Raw genomic sequence first — 20,644 nt, 5'->3', positions numbered from 1 at the left:
AAGGGCCTTCTCCAACACCACAGTTCAAAAGGATTAATTCTTCGGTGCTCAGCTTTCTTTATGGTCCAACTCTCACATCCATACATGACTACAGGAAAAACTTTGACTAGACATAACTTTGTCAGCAAAGTGATGTCTCTGCTTTTTAATATGTTGTCTAGGTTTGTCATATCTTTTCTTCCAAGGAGCAAGCGTCTTTTAATTTCATGGCTGCAGTCACCATCTGCAATGATTTGAAAGTGAAAGTTACTCAGCTGTGTCTGACTCCTTGCGACCCCATGGACTATAGTCCATGGAATTCTCCAGGCCAAAATACTGGAGTGGGTAGCATTTCCCTTCTCCAGGGGATCTTCCCAATCCATGGATCAAACTCAGGTCTCCTGCATTGCAGGTGAATAATCAATTGAGCTATGAAGGAAGCCTCATAGACAGGACAGGACAGGCTTCTGCGTCCTTCACCATCTCCCAGAGCATGCTCACCATCTCCTGGAGCTTGGAATGATATTAGAGCCCAAGAAAAGGAAGTTTGTCACTGTTTCCATTGTTCCCCCATCTATTTGCCATGAAGCGATGGGATCGGGTGCCATGTTCTTCGTTTTTTGAACACTGAGTTTTAAACCAGCATTTTCCATTCTCCTCTTAACTTTCATCAAGAGGCTCTTTAGTTCCTCTTTGCTTTCTGCTATAAGGGTGGTGTCATCTGCATATCTGAGGTTATTGATATTTCTCCCTGCAATCTTGATTCTAGCTTGTGCTTCATACAGCCTGGCATTTCACATGATGTATTCTGCATATAAGTTAAATAAGCAGGGTGACAATATACAGCCTTGACATAATCCTTTCCCTATTTGGAACTGCTATTCCATGTCCAGTTCTAACTGTTGCTCCCTGACCTGTATACAGGTTTCTCAGAGGAGGCAGGAAAGGTGGTCTGTTATTCTCATCTCTTAAAGAGTTTTCCATAGTTTCTTGTGATCCACGCAGGCAAAGGTTGTAGATGTTTTTCTAGATTTCTGGATTTCTCTTGCTTTTTTTATGATCTAATGGACTCTGGCAATTTGATCTGTAGTTTCTCTGCCTTTTCTAAATCCAGCGTGTACATATGGAAGTTCTCAGTTCATGCACTGTTGAAGTGCAGCTTGGAGGATTTTGAGTATGACCTTGCTAGCATGTGAAATAAGTGCAGCTGTGCAGTAGTTTGAACATTCTTTGGCATTGCCCTTCTTTGGGACTAGAATGAAAACTGACGTTTTCAAGTCTTTCTTTGCAGACCAGATGGCTCCACATTCTTTATAATTAGGAACACTGAAGTAGACTATGATTTGTGTGTGCATGCTCAGTTGCTCAGTCAAGACTGACTCTTTGGCAACTCCCATGGAGTGTAGCTCACCAGTCTCCTCTGTCCATGGGATTATCCTGGCAAGAATACTGGAGTGGGTTGCCATTTTTTTTCCTCCTTGGGCTAACTTCTCAACCCAGGAATCAAACCCACATCTCCTATGGATCCTGTTTTGACGGGTGGATTCTTTACACTGAGCCACCTGTGAAACCATAGACTATAATCTAGTTATATACTTATGAATCATTAAAAGTAACTTTTAATGATAAATCACCATGTCATGTTTGACACGTGACTCAGAAGATGTACAAAGAATTGAATGACATGGTTAAAATAAAATCCCCTCCATTTCACTTTTCTTATTTATGAGTATGTGATTCCTCAGGGCTTAGTTCTATAACAATAAGAAATGGGTGGCTAATAAATGTTGAGACTCTTTATATTCTAATAGAAATGTTCATCCAAGGATACAAAAACAACCTAAAACGAAACAAACAAAATCTATCGATCTCGTTAAAAAATGCATTTCATAAAAACTTCATTGTAAATGTTTAAGAATTACTTAACAGAATGTGCATTTTATGCTACTTAGATAAATTTTTAGGATAATATCAATAATTCTAATAAAATAAAAATACTTTAAAATGTAAGATATTTTGTTTAATAAAATGAAGGGAAAAGCTTAATTTTCAATATCAATGCTTATTATTGTGACAGAAAGGTATAACAGAGAAGTCAGCAAACTCATTCAAGGCTAAAAATACATTACATTATGACAAAACATATTACATTGACAGAGTCAGCTTCGAAAAGAACTCATATACACATTTAAAAAATAGATTATAGAGGACATCAAAACTATGATATTTATTAATGCATTAAACATATAAAATAGTGAGGAGATTGTTTTAATGCCAATTTTTCGCATATATTAGAAATCCTATCTCTTGAAAAAATAATCAAATATTTGATAAAATTTTATACTAACCTGAAAATTGCAATGTATATATGTATTAAATTCTTATTTATGTAAATGTTTTAAGAATTGGAGTATAGCTAATTTACAGTGTTGTGTTAGTTTCAAGTATACAGCAAAGCGATTCTTTTTCGCTACAGGTTATTACAAGGTATTGACTAAAGTTCCCCATGCTATACAGTATGTCCTTCTTGCTTATCCATGTTACATACAGCGCGTGTGTGCATGCATGCTAAGTTGCTACAGTTGTGTCTGACTCTTTGCAGCCCTATGAACCATAGCCTGCCAGGCTCCAGTGCCCATGGGAATCTCCAGGCAAAAATACTGGAGTGAGTTATCATTTCCTTCCCCAGGGTTTTCTCTCTAGAAGCACTTTCTGATGCATGGTGTAGGGAGGGGAATCCTAGCTACATAATGGTAGCCTATCTGAAGAGGCAAAGATAAAACTTCAGAGAGGTGAAGGCAATGAAAACCGGAAAGTGGAGTTTAAGGAAGAAAAGTGAAAGTGAAAGTTGCTCAGTCCTGTCTGACTCTTTGTGACCCCAGGGACTGTGTAGCCTGCCAGGCTCCTCTGTCCATGGAATTCTCCAGAGCAGAACATTGGATTGGGTAGCTGTTCCCTTATCCAGGGGATCTTCCCAACCCAGGAATCAAACCCAGGTCTCCCACATTGCAGGCAGATTCTTTACCATCTGTGCCACCAGGAAAGCCTGGAATTTAAGAAAGAGGGAACTATAAAAAAAAAAAAAGGCCCAGAAATCTGCAGACAATATTCTTGATTCTGATGCTGAATTCTAAGGTCCATGCACATAGGAAAAATCTGCACTAGTCTAGGAAAAGAGAGAGCTGAGACAATAAAATAAAAAGTATTTTGAGCTTGCACAAGGCTAGAAGACTTGAATTTTGGCCAGCCAGAATTGAGAGATTACACTGAATACTCAAGACAATCTAAAGACAGCAGAAGAACATATTTGCAGGACTTTTAAACATCCCTAGAGAAAAACTGCTCTAAACTTGCACTAATAAAACCTAAAAGCAAGCCACAAAAGAAGTAAGACTATACGGCAGACCAGAGTCGCGTGTGTATCTTTTGTAACACCATATACACTGTAGCTCGCCAGGTTCCTTTGTCCATGGGATTTCCCCGGCAAGATTACTGGAGTGGGTTGCCATTTCCTTCTCCAGGGGATCTTCCTAACTAAGGGCTCAAACCTGTGTCTCCTGCATTGGCAGGCAGATTCTTTACCATTGAGCCACCAGGGAAGCCTGACCAGAGTCTACCAATTTGAAAAGAATTTCTGAAGACCTATAATACTCAACAGCATAAAACTTAGAAGTGCCTAACATCCAGTAAAAATGAGGAGACATGTGAAGAAACAGGAAATTATTACCCATAACCAGTAATAGAAACAAACTCCAAAATAACAGAAAAGATGAAATAACAGATAATGATTTTAAAAGGATTATCAGGAATATCTTCAAGTATTTAAAGGAAACAATAAACATATGAGAAAATAAATATAAGCTAGCAAAGAAACTAAAAACTACTTAAAAAAATATAATGCATGAGTTAAAAATGATCCTGGATGAGATTACCAGAAGATTAGCCACCACAAAAGAAAAGATCGTTAAGTATGCAAATACAACAATCGAAACTACAAAAACAAAACAAAACAAAACACTGTTATGTCCAGATAGGAAAAGGACTGAAAGAGGTATAGAACACTCAGGGATTTATGAGGTAGTATCAGTGTTATTTGAGTCCCAGAAGTGAGAAATGTAAGTAAGATTGAAAGAAATAACTACCATTTTCCAAGATTAATGAAAAAAAAAGAAAAAAAAAAAAACTCCACTAACACATGAAGATAAATAAACCATAAAGAGGACAGATACACACAAAGTTATACTCTGACATTTTTCTACTGTTGCTTTTACAACGTATCACAAACTTAGTGGCTCAAAACAATACAAATTTATTATCTTAAAATTGTATATATCAAAAATCTAACATACACTTAACTTGGTTAAAATTAAGGTGTCAGCAGGCTGAATTTCTTTCTGAAAACTACACAGAATTTTTTTGTTGCCCTTTCCATCACTGAGAGGCAACTCATATTTCTTGACTCATGGCCCCTTCTTTTCAGGCATCTTAAAGCAGTAAGTATCTTCCTATAAACTTCTTTTATAATCACATCTTCCAATAATTCTCTAGTCTCCCTTAAACTTTAAAGAACCCCTGTGAAAACACTGAATCTTTCCAGGTAATCCATGATAATTACCCTAGTTTAAGGTCAACTGATTAGAAACCTTAATTCCACTGGCTATCTTAACTTCCCTTTGCCACAAAAGGCAACATATTCACAGATTCTGGGTATTATAGTGTGTTTATCTTTGGAGTGCCTTTATTCTGCCTATCACAAATATCAAAGTATATCGTAATCAAATAAAGAACTAACAACAAAGGGAAATTTTTCAAGAGAAGAGAGTAAAAATGCACATATATACAAGGGAATAAAATGACTGCACACTACTCTTAAGAAATATAAGAAAGTAAACAATGATATCATATTAATAAAGTACTGAAAAAAATGTAAACACAATAAAAACATCTGAAAGTAGAGAAAAACAAAGGATGAAAGAGAGATAAGCTGTTGCCAAAAGACCTGTACTACATGCTACACTAAAGAAGGTTCTTTGGCAAGAGGAAATAAAGCATGAATACTGTATCTAAAAATAAGAGTAAGATAATTAGAAATTGTGGTTTTGATATAAAATGCACTAATTTCTTAAAATGATAATTAACTTCTTAAATAAAATTTAATAACAATGAATTGTAGCACATGTAGGAAAAATATATGAAAAAAACTGAAAAATAGATGGAGGGAGTAATCAAAGTATATCATAGTAAGATTTCTATATGTGCATAAATTTGGAGATGTTAAATACATATAGATGAAGCCATAATACAAGGTAAAAAATTTTTAAATATGCTTTATATAACAAAATAATAGTGGAAAGAACATGAAAAAATACTGTTAATTTAGGGGAAAAAAACCAAAGTGAATGTATCATGTTGAACACTAGTAAAAATATGTTGTTTATACAAAAAATATTGATAATTATATTAAATATCAATAGACTAAACAATCCAATTAAAAGAATAAGATGTCAGATTGTACATAAAAAGCAAAATATGACTATATGCTGTTTATAGGAAATCTACTTAGAATTGTTTTAAAATGATAAGAATGGAATGAGATATGACATTTAAACTCTAACCAACATGCTGGGCATACACACCAAGGAAACCAGAATTGAAAGAGACACGTGTACCCCAATGTTCATCACAGTACTGTTTATAATAGCCAGGACACTGAAGCAACCTAGATGTCCATCAGCAGACGACTGGATAAGAAAGCTGTGGCACATATACATAGTGGAGTATTACTCAGCTATTAAAAAAGAATACAATTGAATCAGTTCTAATGAGGTGGATGAAACTGGAGCCGATTATACAGAGTGAAGTAAGCCAGAGAGAAAAACACCAATACAGTATACTAACGCATATATATGAAACTTATAAAGATGGTAACAATAACCCTATATGCGAGACAGCAAAAGAGACACAGGTGTCTAGAACAGTCTTTTGGACTCTTTGGGAGAGGGCGAGGGTGGGATGATTTGGGAGAATGGCATTGAAACATTTATGATATCATATGTGAAACGAATCGCCAGTCCAGTTTCGATGCAGGATACAGGATGCTTGGGGCTGGTGCACTGGGATGACCCAGAGGGATGGTATGGGGTGTTGGGAGGGGGTTTCAGGATGGGGAACACATGTATACCCATGGCGGATTCATGTTGATGTATGGCAAAACCAGTACAATACTGTAAAGTAATTAGCCTCCAATTAAAATAAATAAATTTATATTAAAAAAGAATAAACTCTAACCAACAGAAAGTGGAAATAGCTATATTAATATCAGAAAAATTATATTTTGATCTATCATGATAAACAGGAAAACATTATAAAGTCATTACATCAAGTACATATATTACAGTGTATGATTATTAATATAATTGCTATTGCTATTAGTATTAAAACATAAATATATTTATAAGGTATCAATATATTTTATACTATTAATACATTATAACTTAATACATATATAATACTATAATATATACATGTTTATAAAATATATTGTTCTTATGGATTTATTTATGTTTCAAGGGAATTCCAGAAAAACATCTACTTCTGCTTCATTGACTATGCTAAAGCCTTTGACTCTGTACATTACAACAAACTGTGGAAAAATCTTCAAGAGATAGGAATGCCAGACCACCTTATCTGCCTCCTGAGAAACCTGTCGTGCAGGCCAAGCAATAGTTAGATCATGATATGGAACAGCAGACTGGCTCAAAATTGGGAAAGGAGTACAACAAGGCTGCATGTTGTCACCCTGCTTATTTAACTTCTATGCAGAGTACATCATGGGAAATGCTGGACTGGATGAATCACAAGCTGGAATCAAGCTGGAATCAAGGGAGAACTCAGATATGCAGATGATGCTACCCTAATGGCAGAAAGTGAAGAGGCACTCAAGAGTCTTTTGATCAGAGTGAAAGAGGAGAGTAAAAAAGCTGGCATGGCATCCAGTCCCATCATCTCCCCAAATATATGGGGAAAAGTGGAAACAATGACAGATTTTATTTTCTCGGGCTCCAAAATCACTGTAGATGGTGACTATCCATGAAGTTAAAAGACACTTGCTCCTTGGAAGAAAAGCTATGACAAATCCAGATAGTGTATTAAAAAGCAGAGACATCACTTTGCTGATAAGAGTTTGTATAGTCAAACTATGGTTTTCCAGTAGTCATGTATGGATGTGAGAGTTGGACCATGAAGAAGGCTGAACACCAAAGAATTGATGCTTTCAAATTGTGGTTCTGATAAGACTCTTGAGAGTCCATTGGACAGCAAAGATAATCAAACCAGTTGATCCTAAATGAAATCAACCCTGAATATTAATTGTAAGGACTGATGCTGAAGCTCCAATACTTTGGCCACCTGATGTGAAGAACCAACTTATTGGATAAGACTATGATGTTCAGGAAGACTGAAGCCAGGGGGAGAAAAGGGGAACAGACAATGAGATGGTTGGATAGCATTACCAACTCAATGTACATAAGTCTGAGCAGACTCCAGGAAATCGTGAAGGACAGGGAAGCATGGAGAACTGCAGTTCATGAGGTTGGAAATAGTCTGACATGATTTAGCAACTAAACAACATCAACAATACATATTTATTTATATCAGTATATTGCTTTTTAAACATTAATGATCAATCACTTAATTCAGTATGTTCACAAACTAAAAAAATCACCTTAAAAGATGACATAATTCAATACTCATGGCAAAATCTTACAGAATTTTCCATCATTCTTTCTATATTTACTTGAAAATCCAAATGGAAGAGCTTTTTTTTTCCCCCATACACATTTATAAAATTTTTACTTATATTAGTATGGGGACATAAATATTTATTTTATGGTTTAAAATCCAATGTTATAATCATTGAATTTTTTCTCAATTCTTTCCTTCTTGGCTATTGGACATGAATGACTTCAAGTTTGCTCTTGTGAAATTCTGTTCTTTTTTTCAAACCAAAATAGTTTTGATAAAGAACAAAGTTGAAGGACTTGTACTGCCTAACTTCAAGTATAATACATATATAAATCAAGGGAAAAAAATGGACTGCCCCCAAATGAACATACTTACATATGTGGTTAATCAATGTTAACAAATATGTTAAAGTAATAATAAGAGCAGATTTTCTTTCCAACATATGATGCTGATACAACTAGATATCCATTTGAAAAAAACATATACCTCAATTCTTACATTATATTTGCACAATTAATTTTAAGTGGATTATAGATGCAACCATAGAAGTTAAGACTATAAAGCTTATAGAAAAACAAGATAGGAGAAACTGTTACCTTGGGGTAGGCAAAGAGTTTCTTGATACTGGAAAAGTATGAATCATAAAAGAAGAAAATCAATAATTGGACTTTATTGAAACTAAAAACTTTTACCCTTCAAAAGACATGATTAAGACTGACAAAGACCTAGAGAAAATATTTACAATATATATTTATGACAAGAGCATCTTGAATGTATAAAAAATCTTACTACCTAATAAGACAAGTGAACAAAATATTTGAAAAACTTTTCATAAATGAAGATATGTGAAAGAACAATCAGCACACGACAATTTGCTCAAGATCATGAGCTGTTAAAATCACAGTAAGGTAAATTACACATCCACTGGAAGGGGTAAAATTAAAGTGACTGACAGGAATTCTGCTTCTGCCCATGAAGGATTAACTGCTGCAGGCAGTGCCTTCTCAATGTAAACAGAAAACCGGGTAAGATATTTGCAACAAATGTTTCCAGACATTGAACAACAGACAGCAGAGACCTGGGACTCCTGAGAGAAAGGAAACAAACAAGGTCAGTCCTGTAAACTCTCCAGCGTACTTCCTGGAAGCAATTTCCAGGCCTCAGGGTAGGAAGGATGAGCCCAAAAGGAGTCTGGTGGCCTTGTGGATTGCAGATTTTAAAAGACAGACATCAGAGTCTGGAGAAACCAAGGTGGCTGGAATTTGTGAATCAGAGTAAGAAAGAAAAGGAAGTTGAATAAAAGGACAGCATTTTCTTTAGAAATGTACAGCTGAACTAAAAGTTACATGGAAATCAAAGGACAAAGAATATGCTAATCAATTCAGCTGGTGTAAAAGCCAAAGTTATCACACCAGAATTTAAGAATTTAATAAAGCTTGGCTCTGTGGTAAAGAAAGTAGGGAAAACCACAAGGTCATGCAGATATCAGTCAGTTCAGTTGCTCAGTCGTGTTCGACTCTTTGCGACCCCATGAATCGCAGCATGCCAGGCCTCCCTGTCCATCACCATCTCCCGGAGTTCACTCAGACTCACGTCCATCGAGTCAGTGAAGCCATCCAGCCATCTCATCCTCAGTCGTCCCCTTCTCCTCCTGCCCCCAATCCCTCCCAGCATCAGAGTCTTTTCCAATGAGTCAGCTCTTCGCATGAGGTGGCCAAAGTACTGGAGCTTCTGCTTTAGCATCATTCCTTCCAAAGAAATCCCAGGGTTGATCTCCTTCAGAATGGACTGGTTTGATCTCCTTGTCGTCCAAGGGACTCCCAAGAGTCTTCTCCAACACCACAGTTCAAAAGCATCAATTCTTTGGCGCTCAGCCTTCTTCACAGTCCAGCTGTCACATCCATACATGACCACAGGAAAAACCATAGCCTTGACTAGACGGACCTTAGTCAGCAAAGTAACGTCTCTGCTTTTGAATATGCTGTCTAGGTTGGTCATAAATTTTCTTCCAAGGAGTAAGCGTCTTTTAATTTCATGGCTGCAGTCACCATCTGCAGTGATTTTGGAGCCCCCAAAAATAAAGTCTGACACTGTTTCCACTGTTTCCCATCTATTTCCCATGAAGTGATATGACCTAAATCAAATCCTTAGGATTATACAGTGGAGGTGATGAATAGATTCAAGGGATTAGATCTGGTAGATAGAGTGCCTGAAGAATTATGGACAGAGGTTCATAACATTGGACAGGAGGCAGTGACCAAAACCATCCCCAAGAAAAAGAAATGCAAGAAGGAAAAGTCATTGTCTGAAGAGGCTTTACAAACAGCTGAGAAAAGAAGAGATGGGAAAGACAGGAGAAAGGGAAAGATACATCCAACTAAAGGCAGAATTCCAGAGAATAGCAAAGAGAGATAAGAAAGCCTTCTTAAGTGAAAAAATGCAAAGAAATAGAGAAAAACAACAGAATGGGAAACACTAGCCATCTCTTGAAGAAAATTAGAGATTCCAAGGGAACATTTCATGAAAAGACAGACACAATAAAGGACAGAAACAGCAAGCACCTAACAGAAGCAGAAGGGATTAAGAAGAGGGGGGTAGAATACACAGAACTGTATAAAAAAAGATCTTAATGACACCGATAAACATGATGGTATTGTCACTCACCTAGAGCCAGACGTTCTGGAGTGTGGAGTCAAGTGGGCCTCAGGAAGCATTGCTACAAAAACAAACAAACAAACAAACAAAACTAGTGGAGGTGATGGAATTTCAGCTGAACCGTTTCAAATCCAAAAAGATGATGCTGTTAAAGTGCTGCACTCAATATGCCAGCAAATTTGGAAAACTTAGCAGTGGCCACAGGACTGAGAATGGTCAGTTTTAATTCCAACTCCAAAGAAGGACAATGCCAAAGAATGTTCAGACCACCACAATTGCACTCACTTCACATGCTAGCAAGGTCACGCTCAAAATCCTTCCAGCTAGGCTTCAGCAGTACGTGAACTGAGAACTTTTGGATATAAAGCTGGATTTAGAAAAAGCAGAAGAACCAGAGATCAAATTGCCAATATCCACTGGATCATAGAAAAGCAAGAGAATTCCAGAAAAACATCTACTTCTGCTTCATTGACTATGCTAAAGCCATTGACTGTGTGGATCACAACAAACTGTGGAAAATTCTTCAAGAGATGAGAATACCAAACCACCTTAACTGCCTCCTGAGAAACATATATGCAGGTCAAGAAGCAACAGTTAGAACTGGACATGGAACAACAGACTGGTTCCAAATTGGGAAAGGATTACATCAAGGCTGTATTATTGTCACCCTGCTTATTTAACTTATATGCAGAGTGAAGTGAAAGTGAAGTTGCTCAGTCGTGTCCGACTCTTTGCGACCCCGTGGACTGTAGCTTACCAGGCTCTTCTGTCCATGGGATTTTCCAGGCAAGAATACTGGAGTGGGTTGCCATTTCTGTTTCCAGGAAAGAGTACACCATGTTAAATGCTGGTCTAGATGAAGCACAAGCTGGAATCAAGATTGCAGGGAGAAATATCAATAACCTCAGATATGCAGATGATACCACATTTATGGGCAGAAAGCAAAGAGGAACTAAAGAGCCTCTTGAAGAGAGTGAAAGATGAGATTAAAAAAAGAGAGAGAGAAAGAAAAAGCTGGCTTAAAACTCAACATTCAGAAAACGAAGACCATGGCATCCGGTCTCATCACTTCATGGGTAATAGAAGGGGAAGCAATGGAAACCGTGTCAGACTTTATATTCTTGGGCTCCAAAATCACATGTGACTGCAGCCATGAAATTAAAAGATGCTTGCTCTTTGGAAGAAAAGCTATGGCAAATCTAGTTAGCATATTAAAAAGCAGAGACATCACTTTGCCGACAAAGATCCATATAGTCAAAGCCATGGTTTTTCCAGTAGTCATGTGTGGATCTAAGAGTTGGATCTTCTTAAAGAAACTGAACACCAAAGAATTGATGCTTTTGAACTGTGGTGCTGGAGAAGACTCTTCAGCATTCCTTGGACCACAAAGAGATTAGACTAGTCAATCCTAAAGGAAATCAACCCTGAATCCTCATTGGAAGGACTAATGCTGAGGTGCCAATATTTTGGCTGCCTGATGCAAAGAACTGACTCATTGGAAAAGACCTTGATGCTGGGAAAGATTGAAGGCAGGAGAAGGGGGCGACAGAGGATGAGATAGTTGGAAGTCATCATTGACTCAATGGACTCATATGAGTTTGAGCAAACTCAGGGAGATAGTGAAGGACAGGGAAGCCTGGTGTGCTGTAGTCCACGGAATCACAAAGAGTTGGACAGGACTGAGCGACTGAACACAACTGTGGTAAAGAGTGTGCCTGTAATGCAGGATACGCAGTTTTGATCCCTAGGCTGGGAAGATCCTCTGTAGAAGGAAACGGCTACCCAATCCAGTATTCTTGCCTGGGAAATCCCATGGACAGAGCAGCCTGGCAGGCTATAGTCCATGGGGTTGCAGCAGAGTCAGATGCAACTTAGAGACTAACCAACAAAACAACAGTAATCAAACTTGTGATATTGACATCAAGGGTACACAAACAAATCAATGAAACAGAACAGGGAGTCCAGAAATGCATATACATGAACCATCAATTTTTATCAAATATGTCAAGATAAGTGAAGAGTGGAAGGAGAGTGTTTTTAGCAAACAGATGATGAGTCAACTGAATATCCATACAGAAAGGTAAATCTCTACAACTTTTAGAAGAAAACAGTAGAAAATTATCATGACCTTGTGGGAAGTAAAGATTTCTTAGTCTATATAAAGTTGAGCCCTAAAATAAAGCCGACTCATCATTTTTAGTTTTAGAGGGAATTTTTTTTTTTTAATGCAAAGGCAAGCCACAAACTGAGAAAAATATTTACAAAACAATGATCTGATGTCTTGTATCTAGAATACAAGAACATACAACTCAAGACAAAATAAAACATTATAAATGGGCTAAAAAATAATTGAAGAAGATACAAAAATGACAAATAAGCACATGAAAAGATACTTAACATTCCATATCAATAAGGAAATGAAAACTAAAATCTCAATGAAATACTATTACCCATCCACTGCAATAGTGTCATATCTAAGAAACAATAGCTTAAGGCAATGTCATAAAGTTTTTCTTCTATGCTTTCTTCTCTAGTTTTATATTTTTCAGTTCAAATTTAGTTCTATGATCCATTTTGAGCCTATGTATCTATATCTATAGAGAAATATCTGTTGGCTGCATTGAGTATTCATTGCTTAGGGCAGGCTTTTTTAGCTGCAGTGAGCAAGGGGTACTCTTCATTGCAGTGAACATGCTTCTCACTGTAGCAGCTTCTCTTGTGGATCACAGGCTCTAGGTGCTCGGGGTTCAGTAGTTGCAGCATGCAGTCTAAATAATTTTTAAAATCAGTTTATCGTTTACTACAAAAATAGTTTTCTGGGATTTTGGTTGTTGGTTTGAGTCTGTAAATTAATTTGGGGACAATTTACATTTTAAAATATTGAATTCTCCAATTTTCGTTCAATGTATATTTCTCCATTTATTTAGGCTTTCATTAATTACTTCCAGTAAAATTTTGTAGTTTTTGTACAGGTCTAGCACACCTTTTCTCTGATTTATCCCTAGTTTTTTCCTACCCTTACTGGGTTTACAGGGCATCATCAATCTAGACATCTAAACTCAGTTTTATTGGGGGTCCATTCTGTTTCTGTGGAGTGGCCACAATCAGAGGGAACATGACTACTCCCTTCAGACAAAACACTGAAAAGAGTATAATCCTTCTGATTCAAGCAGAAAAATGTTGAGGAAGGTTTCCAACTGGCCAGCTGATTTTATGACTGCACCTCTGACTTTATATGTCTGTAGTGCTTTTGGCGGTAAAACAGAAGATATCTTCATAATAGTGGCTTAAAATGCAAGTTATTACATATGCAATGGATAAATAAGATCCTACTGTATAGCACAGGGAACTATATTCAGCAGCTTGTAATAAGCCATATCAGAAAAGAATTTTTTAAAAGTAGTGGCTTGGCAACCCACTCCAGTGCTCTTGCCTGGCAAACCCCATGGACAGAGGAGCCTGGTAGGCTACAGTCCATGGGGTCGCTAGGAGTCGGACACAACTGAGTGACTTCACTTTCACTTTTCACTTTCATGCATTGGAGAGGGAGGTGGCAACCCACTCCAGTGTTCTTGTCTTGAGAATTCCAAGGACGGGGGAGCCTGGTGGGCTGCCGTCTATGCGGTCGCACAGAGTCGGACATGACTGAAGTGACTTAGCAGCAGCAGTGGCTAAAACAATCAGACGATCATGAATTTTCCCCGTAACAAAACTAAAGGAACATAGTAGCCAGCCAAGTGACTCAAAATCCCAACCTCTCTCCATTTTTCTGTCCCAATACCCTCAAAGTTGGCTCATGTCCTCGTTGCTTGTTGGTTACAGAATTGTTGTTGCATCTCCAGGTATTACAACCAAATTTCACATTGGAAAGAGAACAAATAGGCAAAAGGAATAAGCCAACATAGTCTGTTCTTTCTCACTGAGGAAGCAACATTTTTCGTAGAATTACTATTTATTATTATTATTATCTATTTTTTTCATAGAATTACTATTTAGCAAATAAACATCTCATTGAGCAGAAAAGGACTGCATGACTACTTTTAGCTCACAGGAGATTGGGATAAAGATTAGTTCACCTTTTCCAAATTCTGTGATAGAGTCAGGAAGAGAAGAATGGATTATGTTTGAGTACTGGAACCAAATCACAATGTCTGACATATTGATCAATACTGTGCCACAGAACAGAAACTGATTCTCCAGGAGTAGTATTCCAGCCTGGTTTATGAGCCTACGTCTATAGTTAGGGGACTGACAATCTGTTTTCACAGAAAAAGGTCAGTGTATGACTAGATTGATAGAAATAATGGTATCAAAGAGTTAAAGCAAATCTCTGGAATTTTTCTCCTAGAATCATGGCAATTGTGTTGAATTCTCAAGAGTATTCCCCTTAATTTAAATTAGATTAGAGGCAGAGGTTATTCTAGAATGACACATCTTAGCCACTGATAAGGCCTAGTGAGATTTCTTTAGAGAAGAAGCACTGTGTATGGAAAAATTCAGAGCATGAGTCTGAAGCCAGTGACCTGTGTCAAAATTCTAGCACATCTGTTAACTGGATTTGTCGCAGTAAATTACTTAACTCTTGGAGACCTCAGTTTCCACATCTACACAATGTAGATAGTTATATTCAACGTCCACAGTATATCAGTTCAGTTCAGTTCCGTTCAGTCACTCAGTCGTGTCCGACTCTTTGCGATCCCATGAATCGCAGCACACCAGGCCTCCCTGTGCATCACCATCTCCCGGAGTTCACTCAGACTCACGTCCATCGAGTCCGTGATGCCATCCAGCCATCTCATCCTCTGTCGTCCCCTTCTCCTCCTGCCCCCAATCCCTCCCAGCATCAGAGTCTTTTCCAATGAGTCAACTCTTCACATGAAGTGGCCGACGTACTGGAGTTTCAGCATTAGCATCATTCGAGACTAAACGGGATAATTTATATAGAGCACCTAGTTTCTTAAAAATGTCCATTTTCTCTCTTTGCATCTTTTCTCTATTTTTCCCTTTTATCTATTCTGGTGAGTTTAAAGCATCATCCTCAGCCCCTAAGCTCTTGTGCTCTTCCACAAAGGACTCCTAAAATGCCAAAGTTGGTCCAGATTTTCAAAAGTTTGCATAATATTTGTGAAAGATCCATGAAAGCATACATGTCTCACCAAATGACCCTAACTTTCTCAGGTCTAACCAAGATACAGTGTTGGAAAACCCTTCTCAGCCTGGCTGTGTTTAGGATGTAAAAGTCTTCACGAGTCTGAAACTGATTGGCACACAGTATAGGGCAACTCCTTTACAATTTCAGAAAAGTCTTCCCTGATTCCCTAGTCAAGTCACACATTTTATACACCCTCATATTAATGTGCCTCTCTCTTTTCTAGCATTCACAGCAATTCTAATTTTGGATCTGTGTAGCCATTTTTAAATTTAGATCTGCCTCTCTGAAGAAGGACAATCCTTCTGCTTACTGCTATACCCTAAGTGCCTAGGCAAGTTCTGGGAGATGGTGAGGGACAGGGAAGCCTGGCTTGCTGCAGTCCATGGGGTCACAAAAAGTCAGACACGGCTGAGTCTTGTTGTTGAAAACGACAAGTGCCTAGGCCAGACACAAATGATGGAGAATATTACAGAAGCAATCAAGTACCTTTTCTGATTTTTCCCTAAAATATACCACCACTCATCCTTCCCACAATTTGATTTATCAACACTGACTTGGATTCTAGGACTTAGAAAGCAGCCTTTGTGTCCAAGATATCAGAAGTTTCTCTGCCACTACCAACTTAAGGTTTTCTTTCCAATTATTCACTCCCTAATTTATTCACTCACTTGCTGAAAGAATCTTAAAGAAAAAATACTCCATGCAGCCCTCATTTTTATTTTCATAAATGTTAGGATCGATTCACACAAAGCGGGAACTGGGGTGAAAGGCTCTCAGTAGGCTTTCCCACTGAGGCTGATGGACTCCAGTACACTCTGCAGCTGAACGGACATTTCCTGCTCTACAGTCACAGCAGCGTGGTAATGCAAACTCATGCCTACGTGTTGGGGCCTTGGATTCAAAGTATACTCCTCGTAAGAGCTGTGCTAGGATGTTTCTGCACTGTCTACCACCTCCCATTTGGAAACCCATTTGACTTTTTCCATTAGTGTTTTTCTTCTTTTTGAAGTGTTGTAATTCAGCCTCAGTGTGTGGTCTGGCTTCATTCTCAACTAGAGCAGAGACTTGAAGAACTGAGCCAAACTGTGGTGGGCCAATGATCAAAATCGCTTCTATTTTCCACTTTAACAACAATTGTTTTTACTTTAACAACTCTAAGGCTGGAACTTTCTTAGTGGAAGGAGAGCAGAATTTGGGATACCCATGAATAAAAAATAGCTAAAAGTAAAGACATAAATCTCGAGGAAGTGACACACAAGGGGAAAAATGATCATATACCACTAATAGTACTTGTAAATCCTGATATAATTTTTTGAGAAACTTCTTCTATGTGATTTGTCAGGAGTCATCAAATTGGTATGTGCTACAATTTTGCCACCACAAACCCATTTTCTCTGCTTGGTGGGGCACTATACTTTGGGCTTGAATTAATGTCCTTCCATAGTCAGTCCATTCTTGAACCTGAACCAATTCCCTGGCCATGAATGCAGCACTTTTTGAATAAACCGATGGGGGGAATGCCCACATTTAAGACCTAGTGCTGTATCCATAGCCTTTCTGGTTACCCATAATTGGATGATTACAGAAGAGAAATCTATTGTAGCTCATGGAGTGAGATGCTTCTCTCACCATGTGGAAGCGTATGTTCACAGTATAAGTTTGGTAATAATTTTGATTATGTGATAATAAATATAGTAGACACAGGAACAAACGCAGTTATGAACTGAAATTCCACATAATACTCTAAAATTAATGTTGAAATGTTAGATAAACATTTGTTTTCACTGCCTCAATTTTTAAGATCTGCTAAATGAGATAATGATTTCTGTCTCCACCTGCGTCAAATAATTAAAGAGTTATTGTGTATAATGTGTTCTAAAGTCATTTGGCCTCCCAGATGCACTGCTTTTTACAATAAAATTAGACATAAATAGTCAACTTTATTATTATTATTTTTTTACCATGTAGCTCAATATTTGATATAGGCTGAATTCAGAGATTTAAAAACACTACCATTTATCCTATCATTTTGTAAGAAAAATTTGCCCACATCTCACATTCACCCTATTTTTATTCATTGTATCCACATATTCTGAGGTTGTGCCTTTTTCCTGGATGGATGATCTACTACTTTGTCCCTCAGGATCTTCTGCTTTAATTCACTCTGAATTTAATTTGATTCACTTTAATTCACTCTGAATTACAATCTTTGATTCAATCATAATTTGTAGGTGTTTATTTCATTTGTTCATTTCTTCATATATTTATTCAACTCACATTTATTAACCATATCGTATTGCAAGGCTTGGAGATATACCAAAAATAAGAAACTCAAAGTCTCTGCCTTTGAGTAGTTTACATTTGGGGTGAGAGCAGGTAAAGTTATGAAGAAAAACAAAAGAAAATACTTGATAGGGAGTGATGAGATGGATTATGACCTCCCTAAGAAGGTAACATTTATGAAAATTAGGCACTGTAAGGACCTGGGAGGAGCATTTCCAGGCCAAGAGAAGAGTTAGATTAAAGGCTGAGAAGGAGTGCACATGTCCATCCCAAACACTGCTCTATTTGAAATGGATAACCAGCAAGGACCTATTGTATAGCTCAGGAAACTCTGCTCAATGTCATGTGGAAGCCTGGATGGGAGGAGAGTTTGGGGGAGAATGGACATGTGTGTATATATTTCTATATATATGTATATGTATATATATATGGCTGAGTCCTTTTGCAGTGCACTTGAAACTATTAACTGGCTATATTCTATAAAAAGTTAAAAAAAAAAAAAAGCTGAGAAGCAGCAAGAGGAGAGATGCAAAGACAGAAATGCCTAAGAGCAAGGCAAGGCCTAGATCCTATACAGCCTGTAAAAATAATGGAGAGTTAGCATTTTAGGCAGAAGGTGAGTGGATTGGAAGATTTTAGTAAAGGAAAATTCTGTGGTGTATCCATAACATAATAGCCTATCTGTTTCTTTGAAAGAATCAGGAAAAAAACAATTAATGAGTATGTATTGAAGGTTTTCTTTATGCAAGACATTAGGCTCATCTTTTGAGAAAATAAAGTGTATAATTAGAAATCTGGCCTCTAGAATCTTACTGAGTATTCAAGCAGAAGAATCATACACAGATAAAAGAGGTGGGAAGAGGAGTTAGGGACAGGTAGTCAAAAGGCACAAACTTCAGTTATAAGGTAAATAAACACTAGGGATGCAATGCACAACTTTATGATAGTTAACACTTCTGTATGAAAGTATATGTATTAAAGTTGTTAAGAGAATATGAGTTTTGGTTACAAGGAAAAAAAGGTTTGTTTTGGGCTTTTTTTGTATCTATGTGAGATGATGGATGGTCACTAAAATTAATGTGATAATCATTTCTTGATATATGTATGTCAAATCATTACACTGTATACCCTAAACTTATGTAGGGCTATATGTCAATCACATTTCAGAAATGGGGAAAATGCCTTACATCAGGAGACCACACATGCCAAATTAATAATATGGAATGAAGACCCATATTTCCTCTCCTTAATGAGCTGATGCCTTCTTGGGAGGCTACAATGGTCACAGGTAGAGCAAATTATGACAGCATAAGGTTACACCATTCTATCTGTAAAGTATTTGGAAATAGGCACACCAATGAGGGATGTTTATTGGAGAAAGAAGGCTTGACTGGGCCATGAACAGTAAGCAGCGATCAGAGAGAGAGAGAGGGAGAGAAAGAAGACACTGAGGGTTCTGGACCAGCAGATGGGACAGGTGGATGTTCTTAAGAGCTACCAGACATAGGAGTGGACAGGCAGAGAACAGTTTCTGCCTTCAAAACCAAGCATATATTTTAAAATTTATTGTTGACCATATTGTCACAATTTTTGTTTAGAGGAGTAATGAAAATGATATTAATGAAGAATAGAGTGGCAGCAGTTTGAGAAAAGGTTTAAGAAAATGAAAGAAAGTTTGAAGCAAAGTAGCATAAACTTTATATTTTAGATATACAGAATCAGGAGCCCTAAAAGTATAGATTTTTTTTTCAGGTTTTTATGGCCTGTGAGGATCAAGGAAAGGAAGAGAAAGACAGATGTGCATAGGAAGGTGAAACCAAAGACAAGGCAAGTTTATACGGCTTAGTTTAGGATGATAGCAGCACACTCGCCCAAAAGAGAATGGTTTAAGTAGATGTATAATAAACTGTATACAACTTCTATACACTATGCATAAAGATATATTTACATTGTTACTGAAATGTCACCCACATAAAGTACACACATTTGACATGCACAGCTCGATGAATATTTTTCAAAAGTAATCTATGTAAGTAACAAAAAGAAAAAAACACAGCATATAGACAATCCAAAAAGCCTCCCTAACAGTCTATCCATTAAAATATCCCTAAATATTAACCATTATCCTTATTTATATCAACTAAATTTGTTTTGCCAGTTTTGAGCTGTAAATAATAGAGTTAGCCTGGCGGGCTATAGCCCGTGGAGTCGCAAAGAGCTGGACGTGACTTGGCAACCAAACAACAAACAAAAACAAAAAAAAACATAAAACAATGACAAAAACTCATTTAGGTCTACAATTTATTGTGACTGAATTCTGTATATGAGGTATGAGGTAGGAATAAATTACTTTTCATAAAAAAACTCACCTAATACTACTAACTGCAAAGATTATCATTTCCTTACTGAACTTTAACAGCAATTTGGTCATAAATCGGATGAGTATATTTGAATGGGTCTGCTTCTAGACTCTCTGTTCTGTTCATTGGTTAAATTGTCTATTCGTGTACCAGAGATTTCACATACTTTTCAGTATGGTAGTTTTATAAAATAACTGGTATTTGGTAATATAAATCTTCCAAACTTGTTCTTCAAGTTTATCATGATTATTCCTGAAGCTTTGCATGCTGCTGCTGCTGCTGCTGCTGCTGCTGCTAAGGCGCTTCAGTCGTGTCCGACTCTGTGCAACCCCATAGACAGCAGCCCACCAGGCTCCGCCGCCCCTGGGATTCTCCAGGCAAGAACACTGGAGTAGGTTGCCATTTCCTTCTCCAATACATGAAAGTGAAAAGTGAAAGTGAAGTCACTGAGTCGTGTCCAACTCTCAGCGAC

This window comes from Ovis canadensis, chromosome 4 (assembly GCF_042477335.2).
Source record: "Ovis canadensis isolate MfBH-ARS-UI-01 breed Bighorn chromosome 4, ARS-UI_OviCan_v2, whole genome shotgun sequence".
NCBI classification, from domain to species: Eukaryota; Metazoa; Chordata; class Mammalia; order Artiodactyla; family Bovidae; genus Ovis; species Ovis canadensis.
The sequence above is the reverse complement of the archived record's forward strand: the minus strand, read 5'-3'. Positions refer to the sequence as shown.